The sequence below is a fragment of the Pseudophryne corroboree genome, chromosome 9 (assembly GCF_028390025.1).
Source record: "Pseudophryne corroboree isolate aPseCor3 chromosome 9, aPseCor3.hap2, whole genome shotgun sequence".
NCBI lineage: Eukaryota > Metazoa > Chordata > Amphibia > Anura > Myobatrachidae > Pseudophryne > Pseudophryne corroboree.
This window is the reverse complement of record NC_086452.1, coordinates 300690135-300710596: the sequence shown is the minus strand read 5'-3', so window position 1 is coordinate 300710596 and position 20462 is coordinate 300690135. Positions and strand designations below refer to the sequence as shown.

The 20462-nt window shown below is 46.9% G+C and overlaps 1 long non-coding RNA gene across 1 annotated transcript; it reads right to left on the bottom strand.

Annotated features, from left to right (window-relative positions):
• Positions 1-9012: 9012 nt before the first annotated feature.
• Positions 9013-16642, bottom strand: LOC134956983 (uncharacterized). The gene is made up of 2 exons (XR_010186355.1): positions 16478-16642; positions 9013-11432 (listed from the first exon to the last, which is right to left on the bottom strand). It is a non-coding gene; the product is annotated as an uncharacterized LOC134956983 (long non-coding RNA).
• Between the last annotated feature and the right edge of the window lie 3820 nt (positions 16643-20462).

The window sequence follows — 20462 nt, the reverse complement described above, 5'->3', positions numbered from 1 at the left end:
GAGCCGCACGGACCCTAGCAACGGGGACGCCACTGGCGGACCGCGTTCCCCGTTGCTGAGTCCATTTAAATTAAATAGGGCACCTGTTTCCTGGCCGTGCAGCATGGCAGCTGCACGGCATTTAGTCCAATCAGCCTCTAAACAGCTGATTGGAGGACTCCCTGTTAAGTACACTCCCAGGGCTTCTCACAGACGCCGGTAATAGCTTCTTGCATGCTGTATCTGTTTGCTGAGAGTGTTTCCAGTCCTGCTGTACCCGGTCGTTCCTGTCCTCAGTTGTCCTGTACTCGGAAGTCGTCATCTGTTCCTGGAGTCCTGACTGAGCACCTTTAAACATCCAGTGGTGTTCGTGAGTCACGGCGTAGCCGTGTGTTGCGGCTTGGCCGCTTTATTACTTATTATTTATTATTTGTGTTTCGGAGCTTTTGCGGAGGATTCCGCTCCCACAGATCCACTCTGGTATCCAGCGGTGCTGGGTAGGAGTAACGGACTAGTGGATTTTGGTTGTCCTTTTATCTGGCGGTTTTTCCGCGCATACTTCTGGTTTGGTTAGTTAGCTTGTTGCCCCTGGCCTGTTGTCAGTCAGAGGTCCTCTTGTCATCATCCTGCCTCGGATTTCCCTTTGTCTCTCACTAAGACCGGGGGGCACCGGAGTTGGGCAGACATAATCCGCCTTTCAAACGTGGCTGCCAGGGGCTCAAGAAACCATAGTCTCGCAAGGGATTTCCGATAGCACGGGTGAGACAATAGAGTTAGGGCGCCAGGGGCAACTAGTCTTTCCAGCTCCCGTAACCAGCATTCCCTTCTAGTACTCTGGCCATTGCCATGAGATCTCCTCCGGTCAGGAGTACTGGAATCATAACAATAAGTTGCAGTTGTGCCGGATCAGGGTCAAATATTTTGGATATTGCTTGACTCAAGGACTTAGACACCTCACTGCTGATAGAAATCAGGCGATTCGCGACATGACTCTGCCACAAACTCAGCAATAGATCCGTACTTTCCTTGGAATGTGTGGGTACTGTCGAAACTGGATTCCAGGGTTCTCTATACTGGCTTTACCTTTGCAAGAAATGGTCTCTTCGAACAAACCAGAACGGATCTTGCACACAGATGAGTCCGAACTAGTGTTTGAGAGACTCAAACAGTGCCTATCACAGGCACCTGCATTAGGTATGCCAGATTATGAGAAGCCCTTTGAATTGTATGGTACAGAAAGTGCGGGGTGCGCGGCAGGGGTTTTAACTCAGAGACATGGTGATGCCAGCAGACCGGCAGCTTACTACAGTGCACAGTTGGACACTGTAGCGCGGTCTCTCCCCACTTGCTTGCAAAGTGTTGCAGCGATAGCTTTGCTGGTAAGTAAAAGCGAGGACGTAGTGTTAGGACATGACCTGACCATTCATACACCTCATACAGTATCAGCCTTACTAAACTCAGCCCAAACCAGACATGTCTCATCTGCTCGGTTTACAAAGTGGGAATTATCACTGATGGCCCTGGTAAACATCACCATTAAGAGATGCAGCTCACTAAATCCTGCAACTTACTTGCCAAGTGTGCCTGGACAGGCACAAAGGGTGGAGGATGAGAATGTTGGTGAAGGAGGATTTAGTGCAGACACTGATACGCATGATTGTATGGAATACCTGAATCAGACTTTCACAGCGAGACCTGACATCAGTGACAACCCACTGGAAGGAGTAGACTTTACCTTCTACACTGACGGTAGTTGCCACAGACAGACAGAATCGGGAGATTTGTGCACTGGATATGCAGTTGTAGATGACGAAGGTATAGAAGCTGAACCCCTGGGCCCACCGCACTCAGCACAAGTTGCTGAGTTGGTCGCCCTAACCAGAGCGTGTGGCCAAGGGTAAGTCAGCTAATATATACACAGATTCTTGGTACGCCTTTGGAGTAGTGCATGATTTTGGGGCGCTATGGCGCCTCAGAAATTTCAAGACGGCAGCTGGCACACCTGTAACGCATGCGTCCCACATCAAAAGGCTTTTGACAGCGATACAGGAACCAGACAGAGTGGCTGTTATCAAGTGCAAAGCACACACTTACAACCAAGACCCAATTTCACTTGGTAACAGCCAGGCAGATGAAGCTGCTAAATCAGCAGCAAGCACCCCCATACAAACGAACATCACATCACTGATGACATTTAACACTATCAACACACAACAATTAATTGAAATGCAAAATTTGTGTTCCCTACAGGATAAGACTGTCTGGAGGGCAAAGCGGTATGGCCAGGAGTCTTCAGGACTGTGGACAGGTGGACACGGTAAGCCAGTGGCCCCCAGAACATATCTTCCAAGCCTAGCTGAGGCGGCACACGGTCTGACTCATCTGGGCAAAGAGGGTATGTGCAAGTTGGTAAGAGCCTACTGGTGTGCGCCAGGATTCTCTTCTCATGCAGGTAAGAGAGCAATGACATGTTTAACTTGCTTGAGGAAGAATATTAGAAAGACAATACCAACAGAGCCATCCCATATCCCTCCTACAGACGGACCTTTTCAGGTAATACAAATCGATTTCATACAGTTACCACCCTGTAGGAATTTGAAATATGTGTTAGTTTTTATTGATGTATTTTCCAACTGGGTAGAAGCATTCCCTGCTGCCACAAATACTGCTACGTTCACGGCAAAGAAAATTGTGCAGGAATTTGTGTGTAGATCTGGTATCCCTAGAATAATTGAAAGTGACATGGGTACCCATTTTACAGGTGAAGTCTTTCAGGTCATGTGCAAACTGATGGGAATTAATAGCAAGCTGCATACTCTGTACCGTCCACAGGCGAGTGCAAAGGTTGAGAGAGTGAACAGCACTATTAAGAACAAGCTGAGCAAATTAATGGCTGAAACTGGATTGTTGTGGCCAGAAGCTTTGCCACTAGTGTTGTACAGCTTCAGAACCACTCCCAGGTCTCCACTTAACTTATCACCCTTTGAAATTCTTTTTGGTCAACAACCTCATGTAATGATAGACCCCCAGGATGATTTGAAATGTAATAATGAAGTGACTGAAATATTTGGTTGGGATGAGCCAGCAGCTGAGAAATCAACAAAGAAATTTAAAGCTGGTGATTCCTGACCTACCGAACAGTAATTGTCATGACATTGAGCCTGGGGATTATGTGATGATTCGAAATTTCTTACGCTCAGGTTGCCTTATAGACAGGTGGGAAGGACCATACCAAGTCTTGTTAACCAGCATGACAGCATTTAAGGTCGCCGAAAGAGAGACTTGGGTTCACTCGTCCCACTGCAAGAAGGTCGCTGACCCGGAGAGAACTCGTGACAAAGAGCAGAGTGTAGAGAATCACGTATCACTGGAGTGTTTGTTCCGGGAAAGTTGAGAGGCCTGACTGTTGAAGGGCATCTGAGCACAGAGAGCAACAAGATCTAGAATGGTTGTCGCACCATTTTCTTTTTTCACCTCCCCCTGCATTTTCCTTTCTTTTCTCCTTCTTATTTTCCTCCTTTCCCCTAACGAAATGGATCGATCACAAGAGACTGCGTTTCGGGTTCTGTTAGTAATTCTGGTTTTGATCAGGACAGTTTGTTTTGGTGAGGGTCCCAGAGAGGTCGAGCAGGGATCTGGAATGGGTTCTGATGGCAAGTATGAATTTGTAGGATCTCAGGAGCAGCACGTCACTCGAGTAAAGGCTGGCATCAGTAAGCACTCTGGTAGTCAGGGAGCTCGGAGGCACTGTGAAGGGTTATTGTCTGCTGAATATTGTATTTGTAGGAATTGTGAGAATATAGTAGAGGATGGGTGCATCCAGAGATGTCAGTCCAACCTTAATATCGACATGGACCGCCATCCGTTGAGTGATTACCACTCACTGGGGGGTAAGGTCTTAAACCAGACAGAATGCTGGGTGTGCTCACAAGTACCTCAAGGTCAGAGTAAGTCAGGATTAGTACCATACCCTTTAGCAATAGATGAGGTACTCGAATTGCGGGGTGGGAGACCGGTGGACAAGAAATTCAATATATCTAGGCCCCCTAGTTTGAAGCTCCACCAGTATCATGTAGACAGGTCCTTATTGTGTTTTAATATTTCCAATTACCGAAAACCGGGAAATTGGGAAGTGACGTGGAATAACCAGACAATGACCTTTTCACACAGAGCTGATAGGATACCCATAGACTCTGAACTTGTACGCCAAATAGCCAACAGTGGGAGGTATTTTCGGTATAGGCATACCCATGGAAGCAAGACCATGTGGGTTGGAAAAGTATCGTCAGGGTATTGTGCTCATATCATCCTGCCCGATACTTGTACTGAGCAGATGGGAGAGTTAGGGATTGGTTTCTTTACTTGGAAAGTTTGCAATATGGTGATGTTATATTTTGTCCCCTATGTTCTCCCAGATGATGCCTATTTCATATGTGGGAGGAAGGCGTACAAGTGGCTTGCCCCGAGCTCAGAGGGATTGTGTTATATTGGGAGAGTACTACCGGAGGTCATGACCATAACCCATGATAAAATGAAAGACGTTCACCACAGTGCTCAGGCTCCTTATACTCATACTCACTATGAACACATCATCAAGAGACACCTCATAGATAGGGCAGAGCACGCAGCCTCTGATTTGATCCACGAATCCACCGGGATTCAGTTCCTTCTTGCATTAGACATTACCCGTACTGCCAGAGGAACTATAAACTATAGGTATATCCATGCGCTAGCGAACTTGATAGATAATATCACTAAGATGTATGACGACACCTTCAGGTATACGGGAAGGGAGTTACAATCTTACAAGAAGGAACTGATTCAGCACAGAATGGTCCTTAATTATGTCACAGCCATGACAGGTGGGTACTGTGTTACTCTGGCAACTCAATATAGTGTGAAGTGCTGTACATATATTACAAACAGCACTGACGACCCAACGGAGATCATCGATCAAAAGATGGACGATATCTTGCAGTTGAAGTGGGAGTTCAGGAGGAAGCACAACCTTACCTTAGCGACTGTGAGTAATGAACTGACCGGCTGGGTCTCATGGTGGAACCCACGCAAATGGTTCTCAGGTTTAGGAGAGTGGGCTCAAAATGTCATTATGAGTGTGGGGAAGTTTCTCCTTTGTATCCTGGGAGTCGTCATAATTATTGGTTCGATATGTAGGTGTGTTCAAATTCTAATGTGGCGCAAGCACGGCACAAATTTGATGAGTCTAAGAAGCGAGGGCGCTGTTATAGCAGTAGGTTTAATTTACGACCCATCCATAGAGACAGTGTTATGATAAGGATTGCAAATTAATTTCATGGCCTGTTTCTTTCACCCGTTTTTCTTTGTCTCCCCCTCTGCCCAGATACATCCAACCAGAAAAGACGTCAGCTCTACACAAAATGTTTATGTGAATGTATTTTTATATATGTGTCTTATCTTCATCTCTGCAACCTCCAGCTAATGGCACACATAGTCGACAGGTGATATCCACATATACTAGCACTCACATATGTTTCCCCCTCCATGTATCATCAACTAAATGTGCACCCCATTTGTTGGAACAAGAAGCCGAAAAGAGCTCGGTAGTGTTTTTTGGCTCATTTACAGACCCTTAATACGGGATGAGAAGGATTTAATGTATACTTCGCAATACCTCAAAGCTTATGTAGAACATATACGGTACGATGATACATGCCCCTCAGACATGGATTCATACATACATGCTTTTACTATCCCACTAGGTCATACATTTCCCACCTACAACTCTCCCCCAACCATCGTCTGTAGATATTGTATAGATATTTTTCTGTTTATTGATTAGATAGTGGCAGTTATTGGTGACTGCCAAAGGGTGGACTGTCAAAGTCGAAAAATATTGCAGTACACACATCACGTTACAAACTATCCACCAATGGCCTCCATGCGTGTACATGTTCTGCCGTGCGTGCACATATTCACAATTTGCGTATGGTCGCTCCCACGGTCCTGCGCATTAGCGCGTGGTATGAGTATTTACGGTAGAGTTTGTGAACGCATGGAAAAGCCATCAAAACACATTACATATTTAATCCAAATAGTGCATAATGTACACATAGTCTCCCTGCACCACACCAGCAAGTTACAACAGTTTAAATGGTATCAGAACAAAGGGATTCATCTTTACAGGATAGGAGGGGACAGAACAAGGTTATAAGGTGGTGTTTAGTATCCAGCTGTAGGGTATTTTAAGGGTAATATTCCGGTGTTGGTTTGCAGCAGATTGCATGTTCCTGCGAATAGTTATGTGCAGGAGCAGAATATAGATATAAACTTTATTTACTGTACATTAGGTATGCGGCGGGAACCCAGAGGAGACCACCCACAAGTGCATCTGGAACAGACATCGCCCACCTATTCAAACCAACCTATGACCTCTCCTGTACTGTAAATGACCATCCCTGTGTCCAATGGGCAAAGAGATTACAGTATCCATTGTGTTAAGTTTTGGAAGCTTGTATAAAGGAGCTAGCTGCAGGCCTGGTCACACACAAGACTCTAAAGGTTATCTATCTAGATTACTGAGGACCAGACTGTGTACTTTGTACAGCCAGCACGGCGTTTGTACGCAAAGTACGTACACGGTACGGGGCTCTGTACGCTAATGGTGTAATAAGTACGTAGGTTGAGGATTAAGTATAGCGGCCGCAGCGGCTCCATTTAAAGTGTATGAAAAGTGTTGCTTTTAGTCCTGTACGTAAACCAGCGTTTACAAGCGCTTTTAGTGAAAACAGTGCATTACATTGATGATGTAATGCAGTGTTTTCTCTAAAAGCATTTTACATAAAACAAGTCTCTGAGTGCCACCTCGTTCTGTTGGAGTTATATATGTATAGTGTGTGTGTGTGTGTGTGTATATATATGTGTGTGTGTGTGTGTGTCATTATGTCATATATTTATAGAACTTATGTTTAATTTTGGTTTAAGTTATTAGAAGGTGTTAATTAGGAATAAACAAATAGAGCACTCATTGGCACAATTTAATTAACATATTGGAGTTTGGGAAATTAAAATAGTTTGCCAATCTATATTTTGCTACTCCAGTATTTGCACAATTATAATATGGAAATGTCTGATAAGCCTTCATACTAAATAAGTTTATATTTAAGTACAGTTTTCCTTTTGTTTTTAGGGGAAAATATGCAACTGTACTGGCCTAATATGCATTATTCTAAAAAAGGAAATGTGTATCTTTTCAGTATCTGATTTTGTATAGTGCACTAACTGCACGGTGCATAATGTGCTTGGAAATTTCAGTAATAAGGCACAGGATTGTATAATCTTTATGCACGGATGGGTCGAGGTAATCTAATGCTGGCTATATATCAGGACGACCAGCATCCGATCTGAGTTGTCTCTGCATTTCCCTTCAACCTCCTGGCAGCTCCTGGACACATGATTTGGACATACAATGTACCTACGATCATATGACCACTCGCTACCCTGAGGGCGCCGCCGCCATTGCAAGAGCCGCTACGAATCCTCCCTCCCCGCTCCCCGCTGCAACGAGTGCCGTGTGCGCCCGCTGCAGCCGGCATCGCTGATAAACACTAGAGGTCAAAATTGACTCCTACTGTCAGTGCGGCGCTGCTATGGGAGAGACGTCATGACGTCTCTCCCATAGAGAGGAGCCGGCGCCCGGAGACAGCAGCAGCAGCGGTCCGGAAGCAGGAGCAAGGCTGGTAAGTATTGGGTTTTTTTTTTAGGGTTTCAAAGTGGTGCTACTACAGGGGGCACATCTACAAGGTGCACTATTACTGGGAGCACATACAGGGGGCACATCTACTTGGGGCAAATCTGGGGGCACAGCAACTGGGGGCATAACAGTGGCCACGACCCTCCCGTATGAAGCCACGCCCCTATTTTTCACAAACTGTTTTGCAGCGCGGGGGGCCCCAGTTGAAACTTTCACACTGGGCGCCACAAGGTGTAGAACCGGCCCTGCTAGCGAGGCTTGGTTTTTACCCTGCTGAACACTCCACATTGCTAGCTACTGTGCATTGCTGTGTTCTGCTTAGCATTACAAAGTTCTTTAAACTAAGGTGACCATATTATCCCTTTTACCTGGGACGCTCATGGATTACGCTGTTTCTGTGGCTGGCTGGCTGGCTGACTTCAAGCCTACATTTCAGATGTTTTTAATCAGCCACAAAACCTGTGAAACCCATGAGCACCCCAGGTAAAAGGGATGCTCTATTTCCTGTGCTCTGTCCTACATTCTGTGGTGATGGATCCCTGTCATTATACAGCTCTGATGTCCTATGTTGTGCTCAAGCTGAGTGAGGAGAGTGAAAGGGCCCAGCAAAAGGGGAGGAGGGAGAGGTCCCGCTGGACCAAGGATTGGTTGATGGAGAGGGAGAGTCATTCCTACGTGCCCCTGCTGATGGAGATTAGGGAGAATAACCAAGAAGATTATCGCAACTTCCTGCGAAGGGACGATGCCACCTTCCAGGAGTTGCTGCTTTTGGTGACACCCTAAATCCGGAGGCAGGACACCACAAATCTGGAGGGGCAAACCCTGCTGAGGAAAGGCTTGTGGCTATGATGAGGTACTTGGCTACAGGATGGTCGTTTGAGGACTTCAAGTTTGGGACCCGTGTCTCCACTCAAGCTTTGGGCCGCATTATCCCTGGCAGAGTATCAGAAAAAAAATCCCACAGTGCTACTGGTGTATGTATGTATGTATGTATGTATGTATATTATTAATTAGTAAATAAAATAATCAACTTGAAGCAGGTGCTGCAGTTCAAGGGACCAACTCTGTAGAGTCCAGTAACAGAATATAACAAAGGGAAAAAAAAGAACTGCGCAATTGCAACAAGAGTATAAATCCAATATTTGTATAATTTAATCAACGCACATACAAAAAAAAGACAATAAATTAAAATTAATACACAAGCATTAAAAAAGGGGCATATTGTCCCTAAAACCACAGCAAATAGCCTAAATTAATGAGATACATATTTATACATATTTAACAAAAAACACACCACACTGTTTGATAGTGAAACTACAAAAAATGTTTTATTAAACTTTTTTATTTTTAATAGTAACCTCAGTGAAAGTTTCATTAAATTGAATATAAATATATTTCAAAATTTAAAATTTGTAAAACTATGCTCACAAGATACATTTTTGTTTTTGTATGAAGCTTTTTTGGTCTGCAAAAAGCATGTACAAGTATCCCAATCCTTGACAAATACTCGTATAGGGCGTTATGCTGCTCGGTGGTTTTGACACAGATTTCAGGGTGGAGGACAAAACACATGATACAGGTACAATCTTAATGGTCCCGGACCCATTAAGTTGCACTTGGAGCATGTGTTTGGCCTGAATCTGTGCCAGACTTCACCATGCAGCAGACAGCCCCATACTTATCAGGGATTAGGATCCTTGCAGATGACTGGGGGTGTGGGAACACATCCCAGTGCAAACAATTCTGTACTGTCCTCCTCAGATTCCAGAAGAGCAGAAAATACAATGGGGTGGTAGGGTAGTGAAGCAGGTTGGTTGGAGGAGTTGGATGGTGCAGCAGCAGGTTGGTTTGAGGAGGTGGGTGGTGCAGCAGGTTGGTTGGGGGAGGTGGGTGGTGCAGCAGGTTGCCTGGAGGGGGCTGGTTGGTAGGAGGGGGCTAGTTGGGGAGCTGGTTGGTAGGAGCTGGTGTGGAGACAAGGTTGGTAGGAGGAGGTGGGTATTGGAACACGTTGGTAGGAGGAGGTTAGTGGGGGAACAGGTTGGTAGGAGGGGGCTGGTTGGGGAGCAGGTTAGTAGGAGAGGGCTGGTTGGGATCTCATTGGTAGGAGGGGGGTGTAGTCAGGCATTGGTGTAAAGTACGTCTGGGGATATGTTTGGGTGAAATAGTAGTGCAGTGATGGGGAGTGGAGTGGAGCGGGGGGGAGGAACAAAGGGGCTGGATGTTATCTTTGTCTTTTTGGTCAGGAGACTGTTGCGCCCTTAATAAATGAGCTTGGATATTAATCGATCAAATAACAATCTCTGTTCAGTGTCCATGGCTCGATGCGCATTTCTGACATATGTTCTAAATAAGCCACTGTCATCCAATGGCTTCAATAAAGCATCCCTTGCCTGTTTTAATAGAGGGTCCTGCCCTGGGCTTACTGCTTTTTTTGGTGCTGTTTCTTTGGCAGTGGCGGTGAGACTTGTAGAGGGACTCAGTACCGGGGTGCTAGGAGTAAGCTCTATATATCCTTTTTTTTTTTTAAATATTTTACAGTTCCCTACAAGCATGGAAGAGTGTATAGCTATTGGGGATGAATTCGAGAGCTATTGGCAGTTCACTCGCTGCAGAGGTGAAAGGGGAACTTTAGCATGGTTCTAATGGCGGTGGTGACTACGAGTTTCTGTTCGTAGATGTGGGGAAGAATGGCTGTCTCTGATGGTGGCTTGTTTAAGAACACAGCATTCTACGACCGGCTCACCACCAAGATCCTGCATTTGCCATCTAGAGAGGCAACAAAGTATGACCTACACTTCGTGTTCATTGCCGGCAAGGCCTTTGCCCTTCACGAGCATGTCATGAAGGTATTTCCACAAAGGGCCCTCAATAAAGAGAAGTTGGTCTTCAATTACCAGCTGTTTCGGGCGAGGTGCATTGTAGAGAATGCCTTTGGGATCTTGAGCAACCGATTCAGAATTTTTCACATGGCAATTAATTTAAAAGTGGAGAAGATTGACTGGGTTGCCTCTGCATGCTGTATCCTGCACAACTTCCTACACAAGAAAGCCACCTAGCAAAGGACAGTGGAGCTGCAGTGGAAGACCGAGACCATCTGGAAGATGTTTCTCAGTTCACCTCGGTGGCGGTACCACCAGTGGTCGAAACTGGGACTACTCTGGCCAAAACGGTCAGAGAGGATTATTTGGCCTACTTCAATGGAGACAGTGTGGTGCCGTGGCAGGAGGAGTACATAAGAAAAAGTGAAGTGGAAGTGACTGTGGAACAATTGTCATTTCTGCCATTTTAGATTGCTGGGACTATTTACTGACGAGGCTTCAGGAGATTCAACCAGATACTCTCTCGGCACCGCCCTCTTTTGCCCCGGCCATGAGGACCACAGATCTCTGGACTGGTTCCTGCTGGACTGTGAACAATAGTTGCTTGCAGAACCAAAGGTTGGTCTGATAGATGTCCTCAGTCCCGGCTCCTGACCTCTTGGACTCTATCTTTTTATGTTCCTTCAGGAACACAGTTCTGAGATTTTGTATTTTCTTCCAAACCCACAAGACTGATGCTGCATCATAGTATAGCTTGCTATAGGTGGCAAGCTCCTCATAGGCATGGGTTCTTTTAATCTTGTTTGAATACTCCTTTGACTTTACAAGCCACATGCACTCATGAGATTGATAGAGGTCCAAAAATCTGGAGATGAAATCTCTCTCCTGATCCAGAGACATATCTAGAAAGAAAAAGGAGATACTTTTTATTGCATGGACATTATTCTGGCCACCCCCAACAGTCTGGGTGGCCAGATCGTTAGACAATTGTGGCCCCCAAATAATGGGGGCCTAACTGGACTCATTATTCTGGCCACCCCAACAGTGGGACAACAGTGGGGGAGGCCAGAGGATATACATTTGTGGAATCGCCTTTGAAAAACATCATCAGCATAGTAAAAAAACATGCGAAAACACAATTTAAATTATTCTGGTCACAATTGTGGCCCACAAATAATGGGGACCTTGCTTGACCTATTTTTAAATGTTCACTATTGGTTTTTACATGTGTCAATTATTGTAAATGTATATGATTGCCTATGTATAGGAGTGACAAAACTAATTTCACTGACACAAAGGACATTTTAAAATAAATAAATAAAATAAAAAAAGAACATGCAGTGTCCTTTGTGTGAATGAAATCCTTATTTGGTACTTTAACGGCATATTTTTTAACATATATGTACATGACTAGTTTTGTGGTACAGAATCTGTAAAATCACCTTTTCAACACACCAGCATAGGAAAACCACACGAGAAGACACTAGCGGGTAATATGCATTTGGGGGACAGTAGCAAAATCACATTTGAAGAACACTAGCATAGAAATAAAATACACTAGCAAATAATATTCTTTTAGGATACAGTCTCTAAATATTTGCACCACAAAAGAAAGGTGGACAGTAGCAGTATATAGGGTGTGTCAGTACTGCATAATAAAAACATTGGTGGTCAGTGTGTGTGTGTGTGTGTGTGTGTGTGTGTGTGTGTGTATAAACAGATCAGAGTCTTAAGGAGCTAAAAAAAAAAAAAAATCTTCTCTAGGGGGTAAATTTACTAAAACGGGAGATCTATTTAAGATGGGATGTTGCCCATAGCAACCAATCAGATTTTACTCCTCCATCTAGCACATTCTAGAAGATAATATCTGGAATCTGATTGGTTGCTATGGGCAACATCCCATCCTAAACAGAACTCTCATCTAAGTAAATTTACCCCTAGGCATCAACAAACATTGGTGGACAGTGTGGGTCATTCTGACCCAATCGCGCATTGCACTTCCTCACAGCTGTGCGATGGGGTCGGAACTGTGCATGCGCGGCGACCGCATTGCACAGGCGCTTCTTTGCCCGGCAACGGCCATCAGTAAGCAGCGACGCCACGAACGAAGAAAGCGGTTGCAGCGGCGACCGTAAGAAGATTTACAGGAGGAAGGCGAATCCGGGCGACAACTCACCATTTTCGGGGAGTGGCGAGTCCAATGCAGGCATGTCCAGGTGTTTGGAGAGTGGATGTCTAACGTGAATTCCGGGACCTGCATCGCTGGATCGATCGCACAGGGTAAGTAACTCTTACCCTGGTCTTCTTTTACAGGAAACTTTTTTTGCATAGCAGGGCTGCACCAGCATTTGCAGGCCTGCTGTGCAGAAATACACTCCCCCATAGGCGGTGTCTAGTTGATCGCATGGGCAGCAAAAAGTTGCTACGTGCGATCAACTCGGAATGACCCCCAGTGTGTATTGTTGAAAGGCAATTATACATACCAGATGCTGAACAATCCTGGTTTGATTCCGGGCTCCTGTAGAGCTGCAAAATGGTGGGTGGGAGTGTCCAGGGAATTGCCATTCAAATGACGCTCATCGAATGTTCCAGCGTACGACGCATCATATGTACATAAATCATGGTACGATGGCCCTCATTCCGAGTTGTTCGCTCGCTAGCTGCTTTTAGCTGCATTGCAAACGCTAGGCCGCCGCCCTCTGGGAGTGTATCTTAGCTTAGCAGAATAGCGAACGAAAGATTAGCAGAACTGCTACTAAATATTTTCTTGCAGTTTCTGAGTAGCTCCAGACATACTCCTAGATTGCGATCAGCTCAGTCCGTTTAGTTCCTGGTTTGACGTCACAAACACGCCCTGCGTTCGGTCAGCCACTCCCCCATTTCTTCAGACACTCCCGCGTTTTTCCCTGACACACCTGCGTTTTTTTGCACACTCCTGGAAAACTCTCAGTTACCACCCAGAAATGCCCCTTTCCTGTCAATCATTCACCGATCAGCAGTGCGACTGAAAAGCGCCGCAGGAACACCAGCAAATCTACTAAGTTTTGTGTAAAATAGCTTAGCGCATGCGCTCTGCGTACCATGCGCATTTAGCAACAAATTGCAGCATAGCGAAAATCGTCAACGAGCGAACAACTCGGAATGACCACCGATGTGCATACAATTACGATGGATAATATGGGCTGCATGTATGATCTGTGGATGCGACATTTGACCCACAGGGCTGCGCATTGCATCGTAATCATACCCAAAACGCACACAATGTGCACAAGATTCTTCAAAATCATACATTAGTACACAATATGGACCTAGTGTATCTATCTATAGTATATATAATATTATATCAGATGAATGCGTTCGGTTCCCGGAGAACCGAACCGTCCCGAACTTTGCGATCCAAGCAGGATCCGAGCCTGGCTTGGTTTTACCGCCCACCTCGATGACATCGAGGCAAAATCTTATCACCCTGCTGTTGGATTCTCACTGGTTTTGGATTCTATATAAGTTCCCGTGCATCGGCGCCATCTTTACTCTGGCATTGGAGAAAGTACTGGGTGGACGTGTCCGTCTCAATACTGCGTGGCATGCGGCACGTGGGGGTGCTCTGTGTGCCGTATCTGAAAAAGGGGTGCTCTGTTTGCTGTATCTGAAAGGGGTGCTTTCTCTCAGCTGTATCTGAAAAAGGGGTGCTCTGTCTGCTGTACTTGAAAGGAGTGCTCTCTCTCTGTCAGCTGTATCTGTAAAGGGGTGCTCTTTCTGTCAGTTGTATCTGAAAGGGGTGCTCCCTCTCTGTCAGCTGTATCTGAAAGGGGTGCTTTCTCTCTGTCAGCTGTATCTGTAAAGGGGTGTTCTCTCTCTGTCAGCTGTATTTGAAAGGAATGTTCTCTCTCGGTCAGCTGTATTTGAAAAGGGGTGCTCTGTCTGCGGTATCTGAAAAGGGGTGCTCTCTCACCTGTATTTGAAAGGGGTGCTCTCTCTGTCAGCTGTATTTGAAAGGGGTGCTCTCTCTGTCAGCTGTATTTAAAAGGGGTGCTCTCTGTCTGTCAGCTGTATCTGTAAAGGGGTGCTCTTTCTCTGTCAGCTGTACAGTATCTGAAAAAGGGGTAATCTCTCAGATGTATCTGAAAAGGGGTGCTCTCTGCTGAATTTGAAAGGGGTGCTTTCTCTCTGTCAGCTGTATCTGTAAAGGGGTGCTCTGTCAGCTGTATCTGAAAAAGGGGTGCTCTCTGTCTGCTGTATTTGAAAGGGGTGCTCTCTCTGTCAGCTGTACCTGTAAAGGGGTGCTCTCTCTCTGTCAGCTGTACCTGTAAAGGGGTGCTCTCTCTCTGTCAGCTGTATCTGAAAAACGGATGCTCTCTGTCTGCTGTGTTTGAAAGTGGTTCTCTCTCTCTGTAAGCTGTATCTGTAAAGGGGTGCTCTCTCTGTAAGCTGTATCTGTAAAGGAGTGTTCTCGCTCTGTCAGCTGTATCTGAAAGGGTTGCTCTCTGTCAGCTGTATCTGAAAAAGGGTTGCTCTCTGTCAGCTGTATCTGAAAAAGGGGTGCTCTCTGGCAGCTGTATCTGAAACAGGGACGTACAGTCAGGGTAGGCAGAGCCTCCCCTGTCATACCACAGTTTTGACTATAAAAATTATTAGAATAATACAAAGAAGATATTTATAACTTAAAAGCATCTTCTTTGTAATATTGCAATCATTTTTATAATTACAACCTGACAGAATTGTGGGGCTCCCTGGAATTGCAGGGAGAAATGAGATGCGAGGCAGCAACAGCTCTGCCTCACATCTCATAGACAGACACAGCCTGTCAGTGTGTGAAGAGTGTGGCGGGGCCACATCGTGGCCAATAATACTACTTAGAAAAAGTGCAATGTGAGGCATGTCTCACAGTTGGGGGGGGCATGTCTTTAGCGATGATGGACCAATCCAGGAAGTCTGAACAGCGCAGACACTGAACTGGAGAGGAAGCCTTCCCCCCTGCATCGCCAGCCTGACACTTTGGGGGGAGGTGACAGTGCCCAGCATTGAAAGCCTGGCTGTATCCCCAAGAATAGGCGCGGAGACCCGAGTCCCCTGCCAGTCACCGAGCTCACAGTCCAGCATCCTGGCGCTGCTGACCTGGTCTTCCATCTTGTCTGGATTCTGTCAGATCTGTGATTATGTCTGTTCCCGGAGGGGACACTAGTGGGTCAGTGGTGTGATGGAGAAACCGAGGAGGATGTAGGATATTCCTGCGCATGTGCACAATGATGTTTATTAAATGCTTGTGAATATATACAGGAATTGAAGCAGATGATAACTCAAGTAGATCTTTCTAACTTTGGGTCTCATTTACATTTGGATGCAAGTCATTTTTATGACAAGCCTCTCAGATGTAGCATACATCCCAACATGACCCTCTCCAGGAGGGACAGAATGCTCTGCTTCTGGACTTCCCTCTTAATGTATGATTGCCATCACCTGTGGTGAAACACCTTTCTCATCCATTAACCTGTTCAAAACAGGTTCTACCAATCATAAATTAAGCGGAAAGTCCAGGAGCAGAGCATTTTTTCCCTCCTGGAGAGGGTCATGTTAGGAGGTATGGATAACTTGAGATGGAAGGTACAAGAAATGCTGACAACGATGAAAAAAAACAGTCACAAATATTTAGCTGGTCTGGAAACCAGTGCAGTAATTAGGCAATGAAATACAGGCAATGAGCTAGTCTGGAAACTAGTATAGCAATCAGATGGTGATCACTCGAACAGTTGGTTTGGAAACCAGCAACAATACTTCACACAGTCAGTTTGTAATGCAAAGTCCACAACCAACCAAGGTTAAGCAGGAGACAACTTGAAACAAATATGAAGTGGTTGTATCAAGTGCCAGATGCCATAGCACAATGCTGAATGCAAGTTAACCATACACAGGTGAGAATAATGAATAGCACCTGAAGAAAGTCTCTTACTGCAAAAGGTGGAGGCTGACTGTAGCAGAAGTTGGAGCTGAAGTAAATGCTGGGACCTGTAGTTCCACAGGAATACTGGAACCAGGAGATCACCTGAAGATGCTGGAAACAAGAGACTGGAGATTAGAAACTGGAACCAGGAGCCACTATGCAGCAATGCAACGCGATGTCCAAGGTGATGAGACTGAGCCAATGCTCTGGAATTATACCCCCTGGTCGGCAGTCATTGGATACTTGGATCATGTGAGTAATCACAGCGCAGGATTGGGTGCTCTCTGGTCAGCTGACCGCAAGTGTCATGGCGGCGCCCATGCTGTACAGATGGCCGGTACACAGGAGAACACCCGCAGAATGGACTTCAGGGGTTCACCACAATAGTGGGTACTACGCTCTGTAGACAGGATGCTCATACAGCCGCAGACTGGGGCCGTGACCTCCGGAGGCCTGCACACCAGCGCGCCGGTGAGACATCACTGAATGCTGAGTGATGACAGATCCCCCTTGGTGACTCTGAAGCCCCCTCCTCTTCCTCCACATGTGGCTCCCGAGAAGAACGGCTGCTGAGACCAGACCTACATCGGCACTGCCAGCGAAAGATGGGGGAAGAGGAGACCAGCAGGTATTCGGCTGATGTGGAGCAATCATGGGCTCAGCTGATACTGTGTGTGGGAGTGCTTATACTGTCTGTGTGTACCGTTCTCATTCAGTGTGTCATTATTATTATAATTATAATAATAATTACAGTTTTTTTTATACTTTTCATTTTTATTGGGTGTTTTGTACTTTATATATATATATATATATATATATATATATATATATTCACATTCATCACAACAGTGCCTCCCCAGCCATTGACTTCAGCGCCAGTCACTGATTTGAAAGGGGTGCTCTCTCAGTCTGCTGTACCTGTAAAGGAGTACTTTCTCTCTGTCAGCTGTATCTGAAAAAGGGGTGCTCTCTGTCTGCTGTTTTTGAAAGTGGTGCTCTCTCTCTGTAAGCTGTATCTGTAAAGAGGTGCTCTCTGTCAGCTGTATCTGAAAGGAGTGTTCTCTCTCTGTCAGCTGTATCTGAAAAAGGGGTGCTCTCTCTATCAGCTGTATCTGAAAAAGGGGTGCTCCCTGTTTGCGGTATCTGAAAAATGGGTGCTTTCTGTCTGCTGTATTTGAAAGGGGTGCTCTCTCTGTCATCTGTATCTGTAATGGGTTGCTTTCTCTCTGTCAGGTGTATCTAAAAAAGGGGTGCTGTCAGCTATATTTGAAATTGGTGCTCTCTCTCTTCGCTGTATCTGTAAAGGGGGGCTCTCTCTGTCAGCTGTATCTGAAAAGGGGGTGCTCTCTCTGTCAGCTGTATCTGAAAGGGGTAATCTGTCCTTCCGTCCAGGGGCTCTGCCTCAGTGTAAAATTAAAATAATAAAGGCTAAAAACAAGAAGCCTAAAATTATAAATCTAAATAAATAAATAAAAAATATATATATACTAGGTGATTCATCGGGCCCTACGGGCGCTCTTCACACCGTCGGAAGGGGCTACGCCCCCTTAACTCTTGCACGGACAAAGGGCGTGCAATGGTTAAGGGGTCGAAGCCCCTTGCAACGGTGTGAACAGTGCACGCAGAGCCTGATGAATCACCTAGTAGGTGCTTTGGTTGGGGGAGTAGCGGGTGCGGGGAAGATGCGGATGGGACCCTGGGGTGCCGCAAGAGGGGCAGCTGCGGTGGTGCCACAGGTGGGGGAGGGTGCGTGGGTGCCACTGGTGGTGGTCCGGAGCCACTGCGGGTGGGGGAGGAGCAGTTGCAGGGGTGCCTCGGGTGGCGGAGAGGTGGGCGGGAGGGGTGGGTGCGGGGTTGCTGCGGGTGGGGGAGTTGGGTCCGGAGCTACCGCGGGTTCTGGAGGGGGGGTGTGGGGGTGCCACGGATGGGGCCCGGAGGTACTGTGAGTGGGGGAGGGGTTAGTAATGCTTATCCTGCTTCTCCTCCTGTCAGCAGCTAAGCTGCTGTTCCCCCTTTGGCAGTGGCTCTCCCGGAGACTCACACAAGCCAGTCAATATTGTTAGCGCCGGTGTCCCAACGCGCCGCATTACAGGGAAGAAGATGCACTCCATAAACTACAGCTCCCAGCAGCCCTGAGGGCCGGAATGCTTCGGCGCTAAGGGCTGCTGGGAGCTGTAGTTTATTTAGTGTGTCTACTTCCCTGTAATGCGGCGCGTTGGGACACTGATACTAACAATAGAGACTGGCTGTCAGAACTGAGTGACTGGCTGAATCAATGTAAAAGGTGAGAGTGCTGTGCAGTGTCAGTAACACTGCACACAGGCCCGGTGCTAGCCGCTCAGCAAAGGGATGCAGTGCAGGGAGGCACCAGGAAGGAAAGACGTTCTCCCTGCTCTGCATCCCTGTGCTGAGCTGCTGCTGCTATCCCTGCTGCTGTCACACATGCAGCGGCGCCAGCAGCACAAAGCCTCCTCTGCCCCTCAGAGCCGGCAGCACAAAACCTCCCCTCCCCTCCCATTCAGTGGCCGGGAGGGAGCCAAAGGGGCGGGGCTAGATGGGAGTAAGGGGCGGAGCCACATGAGACCATGCTGCAGCAGGAGGATGAGCTGCTACAGCTTCGGCCAGCCAGACTTCATTAGATAAGTGTCTGGAAAGAAAGAGTGTGTGTGTATATACAGTGTCTGTGTATACTGTATATATGTGTGACTGTGTATGTGTGTAATGTATGTACAGTATGTATGTGTGTGTGTTTGTATATATATGTCTGTTGTGTGTGTATGTGTGACTGCTGCATAATGTGTGTAAGCGGCACTGGTACAGGGGGCGTTACGTGTGTAAGCATCATTGCTACAGGGGGCGTTGCGTGTGTAAGCGTCACTGCTACAGGGGGCGTTATGTGTGTAAGTGTCTCTACTACGGGAGTCATTACGTGCGCTGTGCGTTTGTAAAGTATGCGAGGGTGCAAATTTATAGTTTGCAGGGGGGTCCGAACACTCGAGCACAGGCCCTGACTGCACACCCACTGCACTGCACAGCACTGTCACCTTTTACATTGATTCAGCGTCCATACATTACCCGCCGCGATATCACCCTCTCTATCCGCTACATTAGCCATCTCGGGGCTTCTAGGCCGGCAACCCAGGTGCTGTGTTGCGGAGTCAGGGCCTCTGGGGATCTGGGCGCATCTGTGGCGGGGAGGCAGTTCTGTGACATCACACGCAGAGCAGGCTGCGGGGCTCAGAGAGTATGCGGCGCAGGGAGGGCTATGAAAGCCTTCCGCTGCGCCGCTTTCATACACATCTATGCCGGTGGCCGCTGCAGCTTTTGTTCCAACTGCGGCGCGGCAAAGGAGTGGGGATTGTTGATGCCGGAGGGGGCAGTTGGACTGGCAGCAAGACATTGGTGGTCATTCCGAGCTCATCGTAGATCACTTACACTGACATGCGGGGGGACTCCCAGAACAGGGCAAGTCAGGCCGACACCCCCGCACAAGTACAAAAGCATTGCACATCGGCGATGCTTTTGTACTTGAAGAGTAACTCCCAGCCAGCGCCGCTCCTGTGGCTGGCCGGGAGTTACCCGTCGCGAGCAAATGCCGCTAGCAGTGTATTTTAGCTTAGCAGAAGTGCGAACGAAGGGATCGCAGAGCGGGTACAAAAAAATTTTTGTGCAGTTTCAGAGTAGCTTCAGACCTACTCGGTGCTTGCGATCACTTCAGAACATTCAGTTCCTCATTTGACGTAACGAACACTCCCTGCGTTCGCCCAGTCACGCCTGCGTTTTTCCGAACACTCCCTGAAAACGGTCAGCTGACACCCAGAAACGCCCTCTTCCTGTCAATCACTCTGCGGCTGCCTGTGCGACTGAAAAGCATCGCTAGACCCTGTGTAAAACTACATCATTCGTTGTAATAGTACGCCGCACGTGCGCATTGCGCTGCATACGCAGAAGTGCCGTGTTTTTGCCAGATTGCTGCACAGCGAACGAATGCAGC